Raw genomic sequence first — 21,749 nt, 5'->3', positions numbered from 1 at the left:
GTACAGAATGCCTGCCTTTAATTTTGGGGATTATCACTCCTGTCATCTCCAGCCATCAGAAAGCTTAAATTGTTTACTCTTCTCCCTTGCAAGGGAAGGCTCTTGCAATTAAAATGGCTGGAGTGGTGACCCTAGTCCAGGCTGAATTAGTGGCATGGCACTCAAATGGTTGTCCTGTTTTTCTATCTGCATGGAAAAAGGACTGCTCCTCTAAAGCTGTTTTGCTGTGCAGTGGGCTGCTGTCCTTCCTGACTCTCTGTATCCGGCAGTAACTTCCTCCCTTTTGATAAAGTGAAGTTTATCTACAGAATTCTTCATAAAGGGAGGAACAGGCTAGAGGGACAGTCATGAGATCTGCTATTGTGAGCTAGCCTCACACTACTAGAAGTTGAGCTTGCCATCCCTCCTCAGGGCCCAGAAGAACAAAGAGGTTTCCTCTAAAGGTGAAAACTTATGTCTGGGTCAGCAAGCTCTGAATTCTCACACAACATGGTCATGGAAAGAAGTTGAAAGAAGCACATAAAATGCTGTGCATTTTGTCTGCTTTCTCTGACTTGATTTGAATAATGATGTGGAGGTGGGGTTAATAAATCAAGAACTTCATGGCTTATGTTCAGTTTGTTACTTTGGATTCTGTAACATGCTTTATAGCCCTTGAAATGTGCTTCTTTAATCATGCATACAAACACAAACTATATGTATGTGTATTGTGCACTTAGCTGCCAGTCCTACTGTTTGGCCAGGAGTTGTAGGCCAGGGTTCATGATGATAGAGCAAACTTGCCTTTTAACTACACTCTGCAAGACTCCCCTGTGTCTCTGGCTACTTGGAGGCATTTCCTTACTATGGTAAGGGAACATTGGTTACTAATTAGAGAAGGGGGAAAAAAAATTGTACTTTCATTACCAAATGTTATATGACAAAATTAGGATAATTTGGAAAATGGGTTTCAGACTTGACTCTGGTGGCACAGGCTCTCTGTGCCCTCAGGATTCTGCATCTGCCTTTGACAGATATGTGGAACCAATTGCTGATTCTTTGTGTAGGTCTTACCCTCAGATATACTAAGAAACAACTTTCCCTGGTGATGTTCCATGCAATTGCATTTTTTTCCCCAATGCATTTGATCTTGCTGCTCTTAGAGGGCCTGAGCTGCAGTCCTGTCAACTAAAACTACGAATGGGAACTGATGGTTGAGTTCAGTCCTTAAAGTACTAGATGACACGACTGGTTCATGGGAGAGATTTTGAAACCGCCTTCTTGACATAACAGTGAAGCTAATGAGCATCTTTTGGGATGGGTTTCATATGGCACAGATGTCTTAAAGAGCAGGGCTTCAGGTTAAGTAACTCAAAATGTCACTTTGGCTCTGTGTTACTGGACAACAGGGTTCTCTTTGCAGCCCTAAAGCACATCTGGTGTCCCTTTATACCAGTCTGCTTCTGCTGCTTCTTCCCTGTGAAGACTGTACTTCTTGAGATTGGTGTTTCTTCTGCTGTGATTGAGTATTAATGTCCTTCTAAAGGAATAAGTTGTCTTTAAAAATGTAAATTGTTGGAAAGAATATAGAAATCAAACAGTGGCATTCTTCTATTACTTTTCTGTGATGCATTCAACAGAGAAAATGAGAGGCTTTGTTCTGATGGTACTGTTCTCCTGGTCATCTCCTGAGACTGGCTTTGTGATGTTTGGTGTTGCACAGTGGATGATCGCTGTTTGTTGCGTCAGGTACTATACAAGGCAAAAAGTTATTAGGTAATAGCTCTGAGGTTCATGTAGCTATGTTCCAATGGTATTAAACTTCCGTGTGTCCAGTGCTGTGTGACAAGCTGAGAGCACTTCAGTGGGGACTATGAAAGGGCATCTCGCTCTTCACTGCTCCTAATATTAACAGAAGTGCAGGATCTTTGTCTTGGAGACATCAGTCAATTTTGGGTTGACCTTTCAAGCTACACTTAATAAAGTATGTTTCCTCTACTTGAAGTATTGGTATGGACTGGGGTTAGCTCAGTGTCAATTTGAAGTGGGAAAGAAGCCAATGGGCAGCTTGTACTTATTTTCCTGTGGATAAGCTGGATTCAGGGGTTATTGAAGAGGGAGGAGGAGGAGGTAAGAAATAAAAACAGCTCTAACCAGCTGGAACTAGATCTCTCCTTGCTGGACAGTTACAATTTGTCCAACAGAAACAATGCTTAAGTGTTTGCCTTGCAAGTAAACATGACCAGAACAAAGCCTCAGCTGTATGTCTGTGTGCTTGTGAACCTCCTTGTACTCTCTTCAGTGACTGTCCACGTGCTGGTCAGTGTGTGGCTTGTATCTTGAATCAAAGACAAAAGGAAAAGGATGGGCAGGCAGTGACAGGCAAACATAACCCTTCCATACACTGGGAAATGTGTAGTTTGTCTACACTGGGCCTGTGCTACGCTTCTGGTACATTTGAATGATTTCTGTATGTAGTACAGCTTCAGAGGAAAAGAGGAGCTGGCAAATAAATTCAGATTAACCATGACCTGCTGCTGTTACCCTGTGGGGCCCTGCAAACAAATTAGCTATCCCAGTGAGGCTTATGAGCATGGGTAATTTGTTTCCTAACATGGTCATTATGACTGCATGGTGGGAGTGGGTGTGATGAGAAGCCTGGTGATACTCATGTACCTTTCTTGGATGTGCACTGCAAGCACTGCTTGGCTGCTGACTGTATCACCTAGCATGCCGGGGAGTTATTCATCCTGTGGCATGACTTGTATGAAATTCCTGTTCAGCTTCATGCAAGAGAGCAGCTTATCTTCAGCTTGCGAGGCTCAGAGCTGGGGTTGCTGGTAGAAAATCCACTCTTCTGCCTCACACCTCTCTGCTCTCAACACAGCTACTTTGCTCTGATTGTGCAAGATGACAACAGTGAAGTTGATGCTTTATTCTTCAGTGTCATTTTCAACTGTGGAGTCTCAACTGTAGCACTGCAACTCATTAGTCACTGCTTGTAGTGATGGGAGGGAAGAAAGGGGAATGTGTCCCATAGTGAAGGAGTGAATTGGAAACAAAACAGTGAAGCTGACACTGAATGGTTATAATAAGCCTGACTGGTTAAAAGTATTTTTCTTGTGTCACTTTGTCCAGGTTCAATGATGTGGCTGGGGAAGAAGTCCTGTGTGCCTAGGAGCCTCTGGGAAACTGACATGAGTGAGGGAAACAGTTGTCAGGGAGTGGTGAAGAGTGGAATGGCAAGCAGGAATGCTGGAATGAGCACAAGTATTGGGATTGATGGTGATAACAGACCCAGTTTAGTTTGCTCGCAAGCAGTGAAGGAATTTTCATTCAGAAAGAGTGGTTACTGCACTGGAGAATAACATGTAAATGAAATGCTTTCCCCACAGGTGCAGGAACAGGCTGTGTGATTAAGTCCCTGCAATGGAGCACTAAAAATCTTCACTCAATTTCTGGCAGCTTTTCAAGACCCTTGGGGAAGCTAAAGCACTATGTTGTCTAGCTATGTATTAGCCATGCCATTCTTTTAGAGGCTTGTGCTGCTGAGAAAAGGTCTCTGTTACCACAGGGATCTCCTCCTTAGCTGCCACCTTTCAGTTTCTGTTTTGACAATGAAAGGCTACGCTAAATGGCAGCACAAACTGATCCTTGGCTCACAGTACTTGGCAAAGCAACTCTGGAACTGATTAGCCTTTAACTTCTCTTATCTGCTTAACAGCACAGCTCTATGAACTAAGAGATCGCACTGGCGCCTGCAGGCTGGGGAAGGAGACACCATACTCAGTGGCTCATACTGAGTCCATGTGCAGAAGGCTTCCTTTGCAGAAGTATAAGGAAAGCACTTGACCTGATGAAGGCTGAAGAATGAGTGGCTTATGTTCTGATGCACTCGGGACTCGACTTGCTGATACCTGAAGGCAAGTGGAGTTTTTGAAGCCCTGCATGATGAAACAAAAGCCTGGGGGCATTTAAATAGCCAAGGATGTGCTCTAGTGGGCTATAAAAGGTTCCCAGAACAAATAAGGGTAATGTATCTTGTATGCACTTGTGAGGCGTGTAAATGTTCATATGTTACATTTCAGAAGGTGTAGCCACAGTGCTTACAGAGCCTATGAGGAGTCTTTGATCTGTCTGACACAGGGCCCTTCAGTTTAACTCACTAATTTCCCCTCAGGTCAGACCCATCTTTTAAAGTGCTTGCATCCCTTTTCCAGCCTATGCATGCAAATCTGGATTTGTGTGGGTTCGGGGTTTTGCTTGGTAGGTTGTTGTGGAAAAAGCAAAAAGCTTTTGAGTACTCCCAAATCAAAAGAGGTTATTGTGTCAGAAAGGAGAACCAGGGCATTGCCAGGCTCCTGTCATTGAGGGGAGCAAGAGGAGGACAGAGGAGGAGGGGGACAGTGAAAGCACAATGGCACTTCATGGCAAGCCCTGGTGTGGAGCAAGACTGTCTCCTGGCAACCTTGCAATCAGCGGATGAAGCAAAAGGAGCCTGAACGAGGTGCCAGGGTCTGTTTTGAGAGTTTCAGAGAACTCTCGCTATTCACTTACTGCAGACCTGCCCAGGTTATTAATAATGCTTCCTTGTGATGTAATCCTTGCTCATACAGAAGCGCTGACAACAAGTGTATGTAGGGCACAGATCTGCCCGCAAAGAGTTGGGCAGTGCTTTTATTTGGCCCTGTTCTGGGCCTGTTCCTTGGCCATGATGTTTTGTTGCCAAGCATTTGGTTACCATGCCAACTTTTCAGCATTAAATCATAATCTAAGCACAGCAGGAGACCAAAAGCCTTTTCAGGTCTAGCTGTTGTTCTCTCCCTGTTGGTCATATAACTGGTTATGTGAGTGGAATTGGCTGGATGCTTTGATGGCTTGTCATCAACAGCCCAGATGAAAACTTACCAGCGGGGAAATGACAGTTCACTTTGGAAATGGGTGCAGAAGTTAATCAGAGTTATGCCTGGAAGATTTCTGGCTTCCCAGCTCTGCCACCTGTCTGAAAACAAACCCTGTGTAATTCAGCTTGCAGCGCTTCACTGACACGAGCTGCTCTAGAGTGCCAAGGGAGCATTATTGCTGAAAGGCTGCTCCAGTGCTGGTGAGCTGAGTAAGGTTTCCATTTTCCAGGTTCACATACATGCCTAACATTAAGCTGCTGCTTAGATTCTCTCACGGTGAGCTGTCTTATGCATTCTTAGAGACATGCTTCATATCCCCGGGATCCAGGACTTACAACAGGCAATACGTGGTTGACATGTACTAGATCCATTAAAAGGTTGAAATATGCCAATTGTATGGTTTGTGTGCATTGTTTCCACAATGGGTAAAGCAAGGTGTTTTGTAATGCTGAAATGGCTCCAAGTGAAGAATCTGCTTTGGGACAAAAGGATCGGAAGGATGTTTTATGGGTAGAGATTGTGCGTACTTAGCCAGGCAGGATTTCATGTTGGTCCTATTGTCTGAGGACAACCAACTATATATCTTACTGTAGCTGAGCCTGTAAGAGCAGGCTGCTTATCAAATAAGGGATAAATGAGTGAATAGAATCAGATGACTTGTGTTGAAAGGGCAAGTAGTTGGTCAAAAGTAAGGCTGTTAGTTTTTTTTGTTTTGTTTTTGAGGGAAGAGGTGGGACAAGTTATTGCCCTCAGTTTTTAGAATTTTAGTATCAGGAAGCATTTCGTTCTCATAATGAAATGGAGTAGTTGCTACTCTGAAATTATCAGATGCATCAAAGCATAGGGCAAAAAGATTTTTGGATGGGATCTGTCAGGAGAAATAATTTGGCCCTGTCTAACACTTAGGATTTCCATTTGAGGTGTAGGGTCTCAAGGGGGAAACACTCAGTCTATCTCTAATCTCACCCTTAATTTTTTTGCTGTTTCAAAAGTGAAGGGAAAGCTTGGGTTTGTCTCCCTCTATCACAACATTTGCGTGAAGAGCATCCCAATATTAAAGCTATATTAGGTTTTTAATTTCACTGTACAAATTCCTGCTACTTGAATATAAGTTGAACTGTTTTTGAAGTGTGGGGTGAAAGCAGAGTAGCTCTTCCTTCTCAGTTATTGTCATGTATTTCAGTAATGACCAGCACCTTTCCTTCTCCATGTCTATCTACTCTGCATTTTACCCGAATTTCTACTTATATTAGCTTGAAATTGTATTCTGAACCAAAGACAGTGGAGGGTCATGCCTGTACAAACTAAAGAGCAAGGGCTCTCTTGCCCTTCAAGAAACTTGCTTCTCGGTTGCAAGGGAGATGAGCTGTTGGGCAGCTGATGGAGCCTGCTAGTGCTGTTGAACCAAACAGACCAAGCTGATGCTCTGTCTGTCCAAGCCTAATCATGACTGAGGGAGAACTGTATCTTAGAGGTCAGGGGTCCTAAGTTGTTTTTTGTGTTTAGTGAGGTTCTTCCCACAGTCAGCCCAGTCAATGATATTGGTTTCCAGCTACAAACTATATGCTGTAGGCCTGAGCTTCCACAACACCTTATGCTGTCATTTCAACCTGCTCAAAAGGGGGGTATAATGTTGCTGGGGTCTTTTGTCCTCCCTTTATGCAAATGCTTTCCACTGGCATGATCTGGTCATGATGCAAAGCAACATAATTTCTTCCTTGTGCTGTGGGGAATAAAGGCTTTTCCTTTGTTCGATGTTCTTAAGTCTTATGTCGGATACAGGTGGAGAATGAGAACAGGACAGATGACTATGCAGGACAGCAGGGTTAAGTGAGTGCATGCAGGACATTAGCACTCTGATCCACTTAGATTTTTGTGTCTTTGCACTGATGTAAATGACTACACAAAGAATAAAACAACTAGGAGAGAAACCCATTAAATACAGATAGCCATGGGAACCTGGAATTTAAGGTCAAATGCAAACAGGGAACTGTTGGACCTGGTATGATCTCTCAGGCCCATTCTCTTGGTCATTGTCAACATGTCAAAATATATGTAACTTGCTTTCCCTCTCAAATTCTCTTCAAAAATATGCTACCAACTGCTGCACTGAAATACTAAAAGTCTACCACAGGCATTGAGTGAAGGGGAGCTTAACACTGTATCTGTCCTGAAGGCCACTTTTGATGTTAAATATTTCTACACAAAAGGGCTCCATTTGGCCCTAATGAGGAAATAATCAAGAGCCATCTAAAATGCACAATCGTCTAGGAGGGATGTCATCTGCACACAGTGGAAGCGCTTAAAAACAAATACTGTGACAGTTAACAGGAGCTCTGCTTCTGAACCAAGACCCCGTTTGTTGTACTGGCTGTTATACCAACACAGAACAAAGACATTGCTTAGTGTGGCCAAACACTGTTTTTTGAAGCTAAAAATACCTATTCAAGGTTCCCAAGATGTTCCCACTTAAAAACACATGTTCTCAAAGAAAGTACTAATTATGTGGTGGATGTTAACTGTAAAGGCTCATGTTGGGAAGCTCCGATTTCATGCTCTCCAGATAAGTATAGTTCAGTAGTTTGGATATAGCTTGTTCCTTTTAAAAAGTCTGGTGAAGCATAAGGAGCAAGAGGATTTGCTGATTTGATCATAATTGTAAGTGAAAGCTTGCATACTAGTTCTACATATATTTTTATCTCCCTCTGTGCTTTCATCTATGATGTAAAAAGAGTCTCAAGCAAAATTGTTTTTCACTATGTATTCCATCAGTACTTTCATACTCTCAATATTGACATATTTGAAAAACACTGAGTTAAAGTATTGGATGTATGTCAGTGGAATAAGTATGTTGGTTTTGTTACACGACTTAAGGGGCTCTTGCACTTCAAATGGTTTAAGTGATAATTGCAAGTACTTGCATATCATTGTATAGTCCTCGAGCGCTCAGTGCTTTTCTCAGACTAACCTTCTGCACTCATACACTCAAAGGAAAATTCTAGCTACTGCTAGAAAGAAACAAGTTTAAAAAGGCTTAAAAAAAAATGTGGTGGCTGCTTTCCTTAAGGGCTCAGAAATCTGAAGGCTACTAGAGGAAAAACTTACTAACATTGCTTGCACTGATGTGCCTTTAATCGTTGCTTTATGTTAGACTGATATTGGCAGTATATGAATGTGAACCACTGGCAGAGACTAGTCAGCTTTGCCAGGACTTTTGACATAGCGGAGTCTGGCCTTGGAGATGGCTGACTCCTCAGGACAAAGTTCCTACTTGACTTGGTAGTTATTTTTCAGTTGTTGCGCAGCGTGGTGTGGTACTGAAAATACAGTGAGAAATAAGAGGAAATACCTTTACCATGGCATGGAACAACCACTGTCTGGACTGAAGCACATATACTGGAGATGAAATATCGCAGTTCATCAGCACCTTTTGCTTCCATGGAGTCCGGGAGATTGTCTGTGCAGCCCCTAAAGCGAGATAGTAGTCTGGGTTACTCATTTGATTTGCTTCAGGGAAATGTTAATAGGCAATGTGCTAGGCAAATAAATGGTAACCAAGTCTGATTTTGTTGAGCTCCCAGCCTAAGGCAGAGCAAGGGAAATAATAACTTACTCAGTTTCATGACTGGTCAGAGGCGCAGCTGGCAGTGTGGACATAGCCCAACTTGCGAAGGAGTGTCTTGTCCTCCTAGTCCTCACTCCTTTGAGCAAGGATTCTCAAGAGATTAAACAGAAATGCTGCAATGAAGAGGTATAGATAGTAGAGGGAGGTGTGGGGATTTTCTTGCTGTATGAAATGAAATGTTACCAAGCAAAAAAAAAAAAAGGCAGAGGAAAAAAGAAAGTGAGGAGATTGCCTTGATGCAGCAGCTCTGTTGCTCTGTTAGGCAGAGATGTTGGCATCCTTACAGAAGCGTAAGGAGGATCAAAGAGGCAGTCTTGCAAATGACAGAAGCTCTTGCCAAATCCTAGTTCTTTATAGCCCTTGCTTTAGGGATCTCTGACAGCAGTGTTACAGCTCTCTGCTTATCAGGTGGTAGGTTAAAGGAAAACTTGTCTTGCAGGCTTCACACTGTAAATGCAAGTGATTTTCTCTGCAGTGTTGTCTGCCTTAAAGTTAACACACCTTTATACACCTGTTTATAGGGACAACCTACTGTTTTTCCTGAAGGATTAGGGTTCCCAGATTAGGAAACCTCAGGAGAAACAATACCACAAGGAAGAAGCAACAGCTGGCAGAACTACTCTGTGGGACTGGGAGATTGGAATGGTTGGTCATAGGTAATCCATCACTAAAGCTAGCTTCAAAAGAAACTGGCAAATTTTGTGGGGACAGAAAGATAGAACTGCCACGGGATTTTGCTAGAATAATTTCTCATGATCCTTAGCATGTAAATCAAAGCATGAGCAGAAATGCTATGTTACTAAGGAATCATGGTTAGTGTGGATGTCACTGTCTTGGTGGGCAGAAGAGGTGACTGCAGGTGGTTAGACACCCATCTTCAAGGGGGTGATAAGGCCTTGATCAAAAAGGACCTAGAAGCTGGCAGGAGTGCTACATCTTGGATCACTTAGAGTTGGTCCATTACCACTTGAAGTGAGAGGGCTTCTGCTGCAGTGCTATCTGATGTTATGGAACAGTTGAGCCAGATGGAGATGGGACGACTGTTTTGTCAGACAACATGGCTGAAAAAGGACAGTCTCTAGCTGCGTACAAAGTGCTTGCTGTACATAAGGCTTCAGGAACCTTCTCAGAAAGCAGCTGTTGAAAATGCACACCCATTTTGTTTATATGTGCTTCCCCCTGCCTTTGCAGCAGCTGTCTCTAAGGCTGTTATCAGGCACCAAACACAGCCTGACCACAGAGTGTTGAGGAAGGGCAACTTCCAGAGCAGGAACAGAAACACTGAAAACCACCAACTGATAATAAATGCAACTCACTTAGGAAAGAGGAAGCTATCCTTGAGCAAGGTTCTGCACTCTGGCTTTTGCTACCAAAGCACAAGTCTGTTTTCCAGCCCTTGTGAAAAGCTGTGTGGCATTTGAGCAGATCACAATTTGAGTGGCAGTTGGAAAGCAGAAAATAGGCCCGATAGTGTTGCTGATCTGCTGTCTAGCTGAGCAACTTGGTGTAGAATAAGTTGCATCCTTATTTTGTAAACTAATACCAGTGGACATGTAATGTTTCAACAGTCAGGCACAATGGTTTGCTCCAGCCTGAAATGGAAGCAGTGAATTGCAAAACTGAGCAGGCTGCTAACAAGGATATGGGATATGTAACCTGTTAGACATGCAAGAGTTTGCGTGTCAGCTGGTAGGTGGTGATGTGGTTAAATCCTGAGGGAAGGAGAGAGGGAGCAGTGGAAAAAGGGACTGAGTGGAGCATGTGAAGTAACCTAAAACTAATATCCTTTCCCTTGAGCCAGTGGGAGGGGGAGGTTGGACTCCCCATGGATAGGGGGGTATGGGACTGCTAACAAGATGCTAAAAACATAATTTCACCATTATCCCTTCTAGAAGAAAGGAGGAAATGAAGCTGCTTGCCATCCTCTGTGTTAGCTCCAGACCACAAGATAAGTCTCAAAGGGATCTCTCAAGTTCATCCTGCTTCTTTTCCAGAGCAAGATTAACTCCACCTGTTAGTCTAACCTGTTCTAAAGCCTCCCTGTGCTGGAAACATGGCTATCTCCCTAGGCACTTCATTTGATACTTAATTATCCTTGCAGCTACAAAATTTGTCTGTGATGTTTAACCTACATTTCATTTGCTGTAATTTAGGTACACCCTGATTTGCCCAGATTAAAGGGAACCTGGGTGCACAGGCTGTCTCTTCCCCTTGCCCTTTTTGTAACTAAAGGGCCAGGTCCTGACTCTGTTCTATTTTCTGGGCTAAACTACACCCTCCATTCAGTTCATACTCAAAGGCAATATGGTTTTGAGACGTGTGATTCGTTTGTCCACACCTTGAAAAGTGTGATAGGTTAACTGGACACAGCACTCCTGGGGATATGGAGTAGAAGGGAAAGGTTATTTCACACGTCTTGCAACTTCCTCTCTTATTAAATACAGCCCTACTTGATGTCTCAGAACACGAAACAGTTGACTCATGTCCAGCCTGAGATATACTCTAACCCCTGGAGCACTTCTTGCAAAATAGTGGAGTGACTGGTCCCCCTTATTTGAGCACAATGTAGTACCTTTTCCTTGCCAGTACCTAGCTGAGCTCCTGCGTTTTCATGTCATACTTGGTTTTAATCCTGTGTCTGTGGTACATGCAGGCCTCTTGGCCTACTGTCAGGTTTAAGAGGCATGATCTCTATTTTTGTTCCATGAAAGAAATATATAATCTGGATTTCCTGTACAAGTACTCAACAGTACTGGAGTAGGGTAAGACCCCCTTCTGGCAACTTGTTAAGTATGCTTTTCCATCTGGACAGGGATTAATAACTGTTTTTCTATTAATTCTTGCACTTTGATTAAATTATTTTCACCTAGTCTGTTCCTTTTGCTTGCTGAGAACGGGAGACAACCAGGTCCCAGGCAGGAAGGGAATACTGCCCTGTCCTTGTCTGTACCCTCCCTATGGAGTTCCTAGGACATAACTGACACCAGCTGCTGCTTTCCAGACAGCGCTGTGTTGACGGACTCTCACATGCCTGCAGACCTTGACCTGCCAGGGTTTTCCTGAGATGCAAAAGCAGGAAAATGGTTGTTTTGTGTTTTTTTGTTCGTTTGTTTTGTTTTTTAGCTCTCCATATCCCTGCTAAAGCTGACAAAAAATTGGGAAGACTAGGAAACAGTGCTTCCTGGGCCACAGGGCACATACCCCTGACAAGTAATAGGAAATGGTGTTGCACAATACAAGTGTGAGCTCTTATTTTAAGGAGGGTCTGTTAAAATGCAGAGTGTCAGGCTGGCCTGTTCTTCCTCCTCCAGAGATGTGAGTTTGTACAGATGTTGTGGCACTTCTTCCCAGACTGTGGTGTTAGTATTTGTTCTCCAAGGCGCAGAACAAAAAAACATTGTGTGGCTGGCTGAACTAGATGAGAAGACGTCATTTTGCTCCCAGCAGCTGGATCAGAGACCAGTTTCTTTTCATGGTTGCTGAGTAATAGGCTTAGCATTTCACAGAATCCTGGGAGTTTCTCTTAACCAGTGTCTCAGGCTTCTCTAGAAATGACTTTGTTGTTCACATCAGTCTGTCAATGAGAGACCACTGGTGAGGTGGAGTGCTGTGCCAGTCCCCTTTGTCAGTGGAGTGGGTCTGGGTTTGAGAACAGGGGAAATATTCCTTCATTATGAAATCCTAGTGTCTTCTACCAATAGCATATCACGGGGTTGTATTGCTGGGGCCAGAGCTTGTCTGAGAGTGGCTGTGCTTGGAAGGAATTGGGTTTTACCTTCTACCCACACCCATAGAGTAGGGAGGAGCAATTTCATGCTTGTTTTGTTTTGTGTAGCAGGAGTGATGGTCACATGTGAATCTACAAACTGGCCAGTATGAGGCTTATGGCTGGGAAGTACCTCCTCTTTGGAGCTTCCCAAGGCTTCAGGCATGGCTGTGTAGGGTTGGGTAGGGGAAATTCGTAACTATTAATCTGTGGTGAGGGGCATGCTCCTTAGCTCCGTGTTCACCTGCTGCTCTTGGTGTAAGGGCTGTGTGTTGACCTGGGTTTCTCTTCTCCACCTTCCCTTGGCGCAGATGCAGAGACCATGGTATAAAACTGGCCTGTAGTCACTAGCCAGGTCTGCCATGTGTTTGTGTGACAGGTAGATCCAGTGTGCATGGGGCCCCCTCCAGGTCCAGTAGAGTTAGAAAGTGGTCATATACTAACTCTCTAAAAGAGAAGTGTTTTTTATAAAAAAAATATATATATATATATATAGCTCTCTTGTAAGTATTGTACATCCTTCAGGAACACCTTCTTGTACGCCTTCTCAGAATCGGTGCATGGCTGCCCAGATGACCTTCCCCTTGGTATGTTTATCAAGTTTAAGGAATTTAAATTAATACCAGAACTTTGCTTTTGCATGCAACACAGTACCATGAACTCCCGTTCAGCTGAACACTGCACGGTACTTTGGCCCTTGTGCTGGTGAAGGTGAGGTAAATGTGCAATGCAAGCAGTGCGAAATGTGTATGTGCACTCAAGAGTCACACAACTAAGAAGTGACTGAGGGAGATGATTTTGGCTTCCCCCTAACGTGCAGACTTAGGCAGAAAGCTTTGCTCAGGAGCTCTGGTGCTGAGGAAGCAGCACGTATTTTCTCTTCACCTTCCTTCTTGTATCAGAACTGTATTTTTATCCAGTCAAAAGAAATTGGAATTAGTCTTAAAGCAGGTAAGGTGGATATACCACAGCCTTCTGCACCTCACTCAGGTCTTGTTCCATTTGTTTCCACTCATTTCCAGTTCCAGTAAGGCTGTGGTTGTCCTTAAAACTCATCAGAGCTGGAGTTCTGGTTGCAAAATTACTTTATGGTCTTCTGAAGCACAAAACCTGGAATAAAAAAAAAATATATATTTACACAGAAACATATGTTACTTCCGATCTTGTAAGGAAATGTATTGCTCTACTTCTGTTTTGTTTTCTTTGTGATGCTTCTGGATTTTTCCACCTGTAAGGTTTATCATATTTTGATAGTTTTCTGCATGCAAAGGAAGGTAAAGCAGGAGGGGAGGCTACTGGATGCTTTACTTGTGCAAGGGTAAAGGTATTTACCTCCTAGGGAATGGTTCTTTAATTGGAAGACAAGCAGGTGTGGGTTACTTTGAGTGGTAATTGTCTTCTCTTTTTGATGGCAGTAGATCTCATGCAGCTTTCATTGCGATTTTTGGAGAATCTTGTGCTTTCAGAGGAAAAAAAACCTCTAGTCAGTGCAGAAATGAGAAGCTACTGAGAAGGTGTGGCAATTTGGTGTTACTCACTTGCTGTAAACCACAAGTATTATGTGAGCTGTTCCTTGTTTGAAACTGTAGCTCTGGAAATCATATAATTAAGGGAGTTTTCTGGGGAATTTTAAATACAGATCTCTGACAATGGTAAAGACAAGCTAAAAGTGAATCCTGGAAGCATAAACTGCAGAAAGTTAAGAAATTCCTCCTTGGGGGAAGAAAGAAAAAACACTTATGGCTTGGAAGTTGGGATACCCCTAGCTTAAATTACTTGGATACGTGGCTACTTCTAAAAGCATGCTCAAGTCATTGATGTGAGGATGTGGGTATCTCAGATTGGAAGGAGGAGGGAAATACAGGATAATGGTAAGTCCTCTGATACAAACCACTGTTTGCCCTTGGATCACTCCAGCAGTGTGCAGTCCAGCTGAGAAAGTGCACCGTCCTTTTGGTGAAATGAAGGTTTGCATATGTTAGAGTGGTCAGAGACAGAAATCCTTTTGCTGAGAGTCATTTCTAGTAGGTACCCATGAGTCTATGGAATTAAGCTTTTTTTAAGCAGAGATATCAAACTAGTTCTAAAGTGGCTGATGACATCAAGGCTCTTCATGTATGGTAAACGATTTATTGGTTTTGAAAGACAAGAGGTAGCTGTTTCCATAACCATTGCTTATGAAGTCACTTATCTATAGTGAATTAAACCATCTGTTGGTTGTAACATTTCTGCCCTCCCACAGCCATCAATGCAGAAAATGCTCTCTGTCCCTCAGGATCATTTGAGCATCCTAAATTACTTGGCTGAGGCTGGGCTCTGAGCTGAGTTATTAATCTGTGACAGTGCTACCCTCTCCCCCACAGTTGCTTCCAGCTGTCCCTTGTAGAGAGGCATTTCCATGCCTTCTCCAAGCTGATGGGCAGCTGGGGCAGCTGAAAAGTGTCTGTCAAAACAGGCCTAAGACCTCCATCATTTTGGTTTTCTTGTTCAGAGTGGGAGTTCTGCACTATACTTTATTGAACAGTCTCAAAAAGCCTATTTTTAGTCAGGCACGTTCTTAAAGTATTTTCAAATGCAGTTCTAGTCCTAAAAAACAGTTTAAAAAAAAATCAAAGCAGTTCCCTTTGTGTCTCCCTGAAGCAAACCCTAGCAGCTGACAAGCAGGAAGTTTTCTTTTGTTTTTCTAACTGCCAACATTGAAATGTGGAAGCTGAAATTTGAGCTAGTTTCTTGGGCACATCCTGAAGAGAGAACCTTTCTGAAAAATAATTAGCATGTCTCACAGGTGAGATGATGGAATCAAGTTCTGCATGCTGTGAATAGCCATACTGCATACCTTACCTTGACAATGTGAGATGAAAAGTCTCATTCCTGTTATTACATTTCCTCTTCTACTCTGAGAGCAGTGGGAGAATTTCTTTTTGATTAGTCAGTGGTTCTGGCTGCTTGCAGAAAAGAAACATGAAAGAAAAAAACACAGATAACTACTTACTCTGACTCACTTTTCATGGTGAAGCTTGCACTCAAAATTGTTTGGGGAAAGTATTGAAATGATTTCACATGTAAGCAGGTTTTAGACTCAGGTCTGTGGCCTAAAACACTTTTTCATGTTATTCACATCACAACATGACATGAACAGCTGAGGTGTTTTTTTTTACTGGGACTGAGTACTTTTGCCTCCCACATGTTGTAGTTTGAGGAGTTAGTTCAGATACTAGTTGTTGTAAATTCAAACTTTGTTCCAGAATTTAGTGAATTGTACTGTCCACTCAGGTGTTGACATAAAATATAATTTCTCCATGGAAAAGTCTGTTTTATTTTTCATGTTTTCACCAATGTGGGCTTGATTACTGAGGAAGTGATGTGTATTAAGTGTTTATGGAGATGGTTCTCTGACAGACAACTAGAAAAAGCCCCAGAGGAAATGCATCTGGCCCTATGTCTTTCAGCGTCTTAAAGCTACGGCAGGAAGCAAATACCTTTCCTGTGAAAAGTTATAAAACAATTGTGAATCCTTGCAGAGGTTCAAACATTGCAAATAGATGGTTCTTTATAAAAGACTTAAAATGCATGTCATTTTTCTTTGCAGCGCTGCTGTAGCTGACTGCCATTTTATTTCCTGTGCAAATGTGACATTGTTTTGCTTGGATGCACACTTAAATTTGCACATGTTCTACAGCAATTAGCTGTTTATCGCTTCATTCTCCCTTCCCCCTTTCTTTCCTTTCAGTGCCTCAACTTCTCGAGTCATCTGCTTCCTGTTTGAAACTTGCAGAACAGAATTTTGCAAAACACTACTAGAACTCAGTATCCAAACATGCCGTGGGCCTGCTACCTTCCCAACTGCTCCAGCTTTGAGCGGACAAAACTTGTAAATTAGCTGATTAGATGAAGCATTGCTATTTTTCAACCGTTTTTGCTGTGTGTCAAGTCTTGACACTGAGCCAGTCTGAATTGGCAGTGGATCTCTGGAATAAGCCATGGGGAAAGCAGCAAAACACAGTCATTTATCTTGGAAACAAAAGCACTGAAGATGGAATGCCTGACTCTCTTCTCATTTCAGCTGGTGTAAAACAGGCATAGCTCCTCTGAAATTAGGAACAGAACAGCAGGAATGAATAACTGTCCTCTTGCATGTTATGCTTCAGCAAAAGTACAACTGCAATTTTGTATGATAAATATCTACTTCCCCTCCACTGGGTGCGAGGTGGGGAAGACTTAGGTATTTCAGAAAGTTTTAGTTTGTTTTGTTTGTCCAAGCTGTGTGCTCCCTACACTGCTGTTGTAATTCCATGGTCAATGAGAGGTTCTCAAGATTTCTGATGGTGCAGCTGACAGTTGGGTTAACACCATTCATTATCTTGATAGCAGAATTTCTTGTCTTATAAAAATGTGACAGTCTAATCCTTTGTGGAATGGTGTTTAGACATTCTGCAGATGAATTGGGATTAGCATTTCATCCCTTCCATCCTAATGGAAATCAAGAGTAACTATTGACGTAGTGATATTTTGCTGGCTTGGTGCTGGTGAGAGATCAAAATCAGTGCTTCATATGTGGCTGTGTACAGGAGAGTACTTCTTTGGAACCATCTGATCAGGGCTGTCAGGAAGTGCAGTGTGGAAGAGAAAATGCTGAGATGGTGAAATGAGCTGTTGAATGACACAGATGTCATCAGATCTTAAAGGAACACTCCAAGGTTTCAAAAGAGCTGTTTTGAGCAATTGGTGAATTGGAAAAAACCCTGTAATCTACAAGTCACTTATGGCTAACACAGGAATGGATCCTATACTCATTCAAGTGTCACGCAAAACACCTACGGAACCAGGATTCAGGAGAAGCATGTCATTTTCCTGTTATAAGCAGGGAAATGCCTTTGTGTGAGGAACGGACTTGAGCAGTGCCACCCAGTCTCTGCTAGCAGCAGAGACCAGGTCAACTGAAGCCTGTCTGTGACCTGAGTACAGCATGTGCTGCGTGCAGATGCATTGTTTGAGTACATGATGTTGTGTGAGTTTGAGTAATAGCTTCAGATTCTGTGGTCACCTTATGTAAGAAATGAAGTTTTGCTGTGTGTGTATATACATATATCTATATAGATATATATATAGATATATATATAAAATAAACTGAAGGCCGGAGGGAAGGAAAAACCTCAAAGGTAATTCAAGTCAAAATAAAGCAGGACCACACTTTTAATACAAATATACCATATATATTAAATGAAAAATCACAGTAATGATCAGTCTTAAAGAAACTTAGATTTTTGGTCTGTAATGTGATTTTTCTGTAAAGAAGTGAGTGGTATGGTTGATAAAGCTCCAATTACAATGCTGTCTCATACTTTAAAAATAAAATGATCTTGTGCATCCTGTAGGAAACTAAGGCATGTTTAAAGTGCACCAAAGCCTTGTGCAGGCCAACCATACTGTAACTTACAGCATGGCTGCTCTGTCAAGTAGATGGGATCCAATATGACAGATGAACCATAACAGGTAAAGTATGCTGTCCACTGAAATTTGATCTGATAATTGTTTAGCTCATCTCTAGCATGAATAAATTGATTTTTCCCATTCCTCTTAATTGCCTTCTTAACAAAAATGCAGTTAGGCCAGCTAAGAAATGGGCTGTGCACTAAGCATTACACCAATAAATAAAAGAAACCTCCTGTCTGAAAGACAAGACTGCAAGGCAGGCACAGGGAAAAAAGTTATCAAAAACAAAGACAAGAAGGTGACGGCAGCACCATGGTCTCCATGTTCTAGTTACTTTGTCCTTATTTACCTCACTATTGGATGGGAGATGGGCTTCACTGAAAAAAGGCTCTGGTGAACAGGAGGAAAAACGATCTAAGCTGACGGGAAGGAAGAAGTGGGCAGATGGGGATTATATTGTGAATCATGGTTAGTTGATTTGTAGTTTTGTATTAGGGGAAGAGATGCATTTCCCCACCCCACCCCCCCACACCCCCAAAAAAAATCCAAAATGAAAATTTTCCTTGTGGCATGTCTACCAAATACAAAGCTGCATGCTTGCCTGGGGGCAGAAACTTGGTCCTAGTGAAGAAGGCTTTTATATTATGTCTTGATTCAGTCGCAGGCATTTAAATAAGCCTATTTGTAATGCAGTTAAGCTGCTGGTTGTTCTCATATTGGGGTTCTTGGACTAGGAATGGTTGTCACTTCTGTTCAGCAGCTCAGTGCAACTACCGGAGTAGTTGAACTAGTATAGGTGAAGAATGGTATTATAGAATGTGAGAATTCATCTAGGATAGCAAAGCCAGAGCCAAATATATATTACATTGGGTTAGTGTTTGGCAGTTCTTATGCTATTCAACTCAAGGCTTAGCTTCCTACCTGGCCTTACAATTTTGAGCACTGACAATAGTGAGAAATCAGGTCTTGGTACTCTGCATTTATACTCTGCCTAGTGGGACTGAGATCTGACGTACAAATGGTGGGAACTGAAGATCAAGCTCATGTGTTTTAGATGCTATGTTTCAGATTAGTCATATATATACACATGTATGAGTGGCTGCGTATTTACTTAGATGACTAAATTTCAATGGTTTTTGGCTTTTGGGGTAAAGGGGGAGGGAGTACTCTTTCCCTGAGGAACTCTGTGGCTTTCTGCATTTTTAGTCTTGAACGAACTTCTATTTACAATATAAAAATAATAACCAAGTCCCACACTTTTCATTTTGACATGAGAAGGCAAAAATAATTGTACTTAGCAACGGTAGGCCAAGATGGTAATGCACTTCTGTTGTCTGGGTTCATTTTTAGTTCAGGCTGAAGAAATTTCTTAGCCCTGTGTTGGATGGGTTGAAAAGCTATATTAGACTAATCTGTTCCCACAACAGCATCAGTAAAGGCTGAGATGAATTTTGGCTATGTCTAGACAGTGGTGTAACACCAGGTTGGCATGTGCCATGACAACCTTCCATTGAAAACAAGGTCAGTGAGTGCTTCTGACATTTGCAGATAGATAATGATCTGTGGCAGATGACAGAGTATCAACAAAAACATGAGAATCAAGTCCTTAATATGAAGATGTAATTTAACCAGCTGTTTGTTTACTTAGTAGTCTCTGCTCAGGAAAAAGCAAAAACTATGCTCTTACTTTGCAATATGACTAGAACATAATTTCGCTGCAGTAAGCTCAAAAGAGGGGTATCAGAGACAGGAGAAAAGGGAGTATGTTTTCTTTAAGAAATATTTGGCATGCAAAACAAAAACCTCTGTTTGAAAATCTGGCAGCTCACCTTAAGACATCTTAAAACATGCAAGTAAGCACATCAGCAACTTCCTGTTGCTGGCAGTGTTGTTTAAGTGAATCCTAACAGTATGGAGGGGTAGTGCAAAGCCCATCTGGAAAGCATGCAACAGCCTCTTGAGAAAGCACTTTGTCTTGGAACACATCACATCCTATGACTCTCAAAAGCAGAGGACTATAAGAGTAAAGTCTCTTCTGAAATTCTGCTCCTGTGGCAGGAGATGGGAGGTAATCTCCTCCCACTAAAAATATGACACCTGTCTATTTGCTGACTGAATGATGGCCAAACACATAGATAGTAAAAAGACATGTTTTTTGAGTAAAGCAGCGTGAATGCAGGCTTCATGCAGCTTGTATGCAGAAGCAGGATGCGCACCTGGGTCTCTTCACTGTAAGTCCCATACACAGATGAATATTCTATGCGCTTCTCTACCTTTCCTGCGTACTACTAAGTGGGGTGAATATGTTGCCTGCAGCCTGTGTTCATCACAAAAAAGAAGTCTGGTGATATTGATCATTAAAAGAATAGTCTGAAAAAAGCTTCCATATAAGAAATTTTTGTCCAATGCAGTCCTGTCAAACATGGGATCAAGGGAAGAACTGAAAGAAACTTTGCCTGAAGGGATGGAATTGCTGTGACATCTCAAAGATCCTTTCACAGAAAGTTATTCAATTATAGGTGTGCAGAGCGGCAATCCCTATAATATGTGACAGCCGTTGTATTTGTAGCCCCACCAAAAGCCTCTAACATTTTTTCCGTAACTTCATTATCAGAATGAAATCTTGATGTTGGGTGTCACTGTTAACAAACCCTGCTTGGTCCCTTTCAAGACTAAAATCGGAGTTGCTTTTGGGGAAGCAAGAAGCAGTGAAGGTAACGGAAGTGCTAAGCCTAAGTCAAGCTTCCTTTTTGAGGAGGCAAGGAGCGCTTCTGAAGTTCAAGACAGTGCTCAAGCTAATTTGAACCTTCAGGGGCCTGAGCAGTTCTTATTAGCAAACAAAAACAGGCACTGTGCTTGACAGATCATCATTACAAGGTATCTCCTTAGGATCCTTCTTCCCACACTGTGGTACCTGATACCATGGCAGATCACTGTCCAAATCCTGTGGCTTAGGCTTTGAAGGCACAGTTCAATTCGCAATTGCCACTGTGATCTGTAGCATGAATCTGTCAGGAAAGGGGAGTTTGGATACCAAATTAAAAATGAAGGGGAACTGCAGATTAGGGCCAGAAAGGCAAAAGGGAGAGTTAAAATAAAGGTATGAAAGCAGAAGACCAAGTGGAAAAAAAATGAAAGAACAGCTGAGTAACAAGAAAAACGAACTGAAGAGAAGGATGAAGTAGAAAAGGGTTGGAGTCAGTGATATCATGATAACAAGAAGGTAGACCAGAGAATGGTAGAGGGGGAGGAATATAACTGATGATCCTGTTGGTGAAGAATTACTTGAACTTTTCTTGAGAGATGGGGTGGAAACAGGGTAGTGGTTTACTTAAAATGAGAGGCTCACTTTACTCTTGCCTGTATGTACTTCAGACTTCCCTTCTCCTCACTGCCTGCTAGAAGTGTCTTAATTACTTAATCTGATTGAACTGATTATTACCCATCAAGAGATTTTCCCACCACCCTTCCCCAGTGTTAAGGCATTTTCTCCTTCTAGGCAAAACCATACTGTCTGTGCTTGTAATTGTGTCTGTGTTGGGGACAAGGATCTTTTTATGCTAAGACTCAGTGAGCTATTTTGGCAAAGCACACTGAATGAATGCCTTATTGCTTTCCCTCTAATGCAGTTTCCTTTTATAGGACACTCAATTTTTAAAAAGCTGAAATTAAATAGCTCATGAAATCTTGGACTGAAACGTTACAGAAGAGTGCTTATCAAAGAGTAAAAATTCCACAATGCTGTCCCATATGGAATACCTCTTGCTGACTCTGAGGTCGGTGAGGCTGAAGAGATGGGCATTAAAACATACCACTTAAAATAAAACATAAGTTTAGACGAGAAGGTGGCATGGAAGGAATTCAGTTCTGGAAAGGACATTAGAGATCAGAGGGAAAGGCTTGGTTCATCTGTTTGAGAATAAACAACTATAGGATGCATTTCTTTTACAGCCTTCAATACCAGGTTACTTGTGAACTCTAGATAGGTTTACTCACCCTGTACAAATATCTCTAGCTCTTATACTGTAGTAGCTTCTCTGGT

General features: G+C 42.2%; 1 protein-coding gene and 1 long non-coding RNA gene across 7 annotated transcripts in view; one reads left to right on the top strand and one right to left on the bottom strand.

The window, feature by feature from the left end:
* Window positions 1-21,749, top strand: part of BMP2K (BMP2 inducible kinase) — a 105,024-nt gene that overhangs the window by 2,995 nt on the left and 80,280 nt on the right. The window lies entirely within an intron of this gene.
* Window positions 1-21,749, bottom strand: part of LOC308194933 — a 60,705-nt gene that overhangs the window by 24,555 nt on the left and 14,401 nt on the right. For 3 of the 6 annotated variants that reach the window (XR_013951077.1, XR_013951078.1, XR_013951080.1), the window contains exons 3-5: window positions 15,116-15,216; window positions 8,497-13,384; window positions 8,233-8,351 (exon numbers count right to left, since the gene is read on the bottom strand). This is a non-coding gene — a long non-coding RNA (uncharacterized lncRNA). Of the gene's footprint in view, window positions 1-8,232; window positions 8,352-8,496; window positions 13,385-13,606; window positions 13,734-15,115; window positions 15,217-21,749 lie in introns of all 6 variants that reach the window. The other 3 variants (XR_013951079.1, XR_013951081.1, XR_013951076.1) reach the window with 2 other exon arrangements.

Source organism: Anser brachyrhynchus (assembly GCF_964034855.1).
Source record: "Anser brachyrhynchus genome assembly, chromosome: 4".
Lineage (NCBI taxonomy): Eukaryota > Metazoa > Chordata > Aves > Anseriformes > Anatidae > Anser > Anser brachyrhynchus.
The sequence above is the reverse complement of the archived record's forward strand: the minus strand, read 5'-3'. Positions and strand labels throughout refer to the sequence as shown.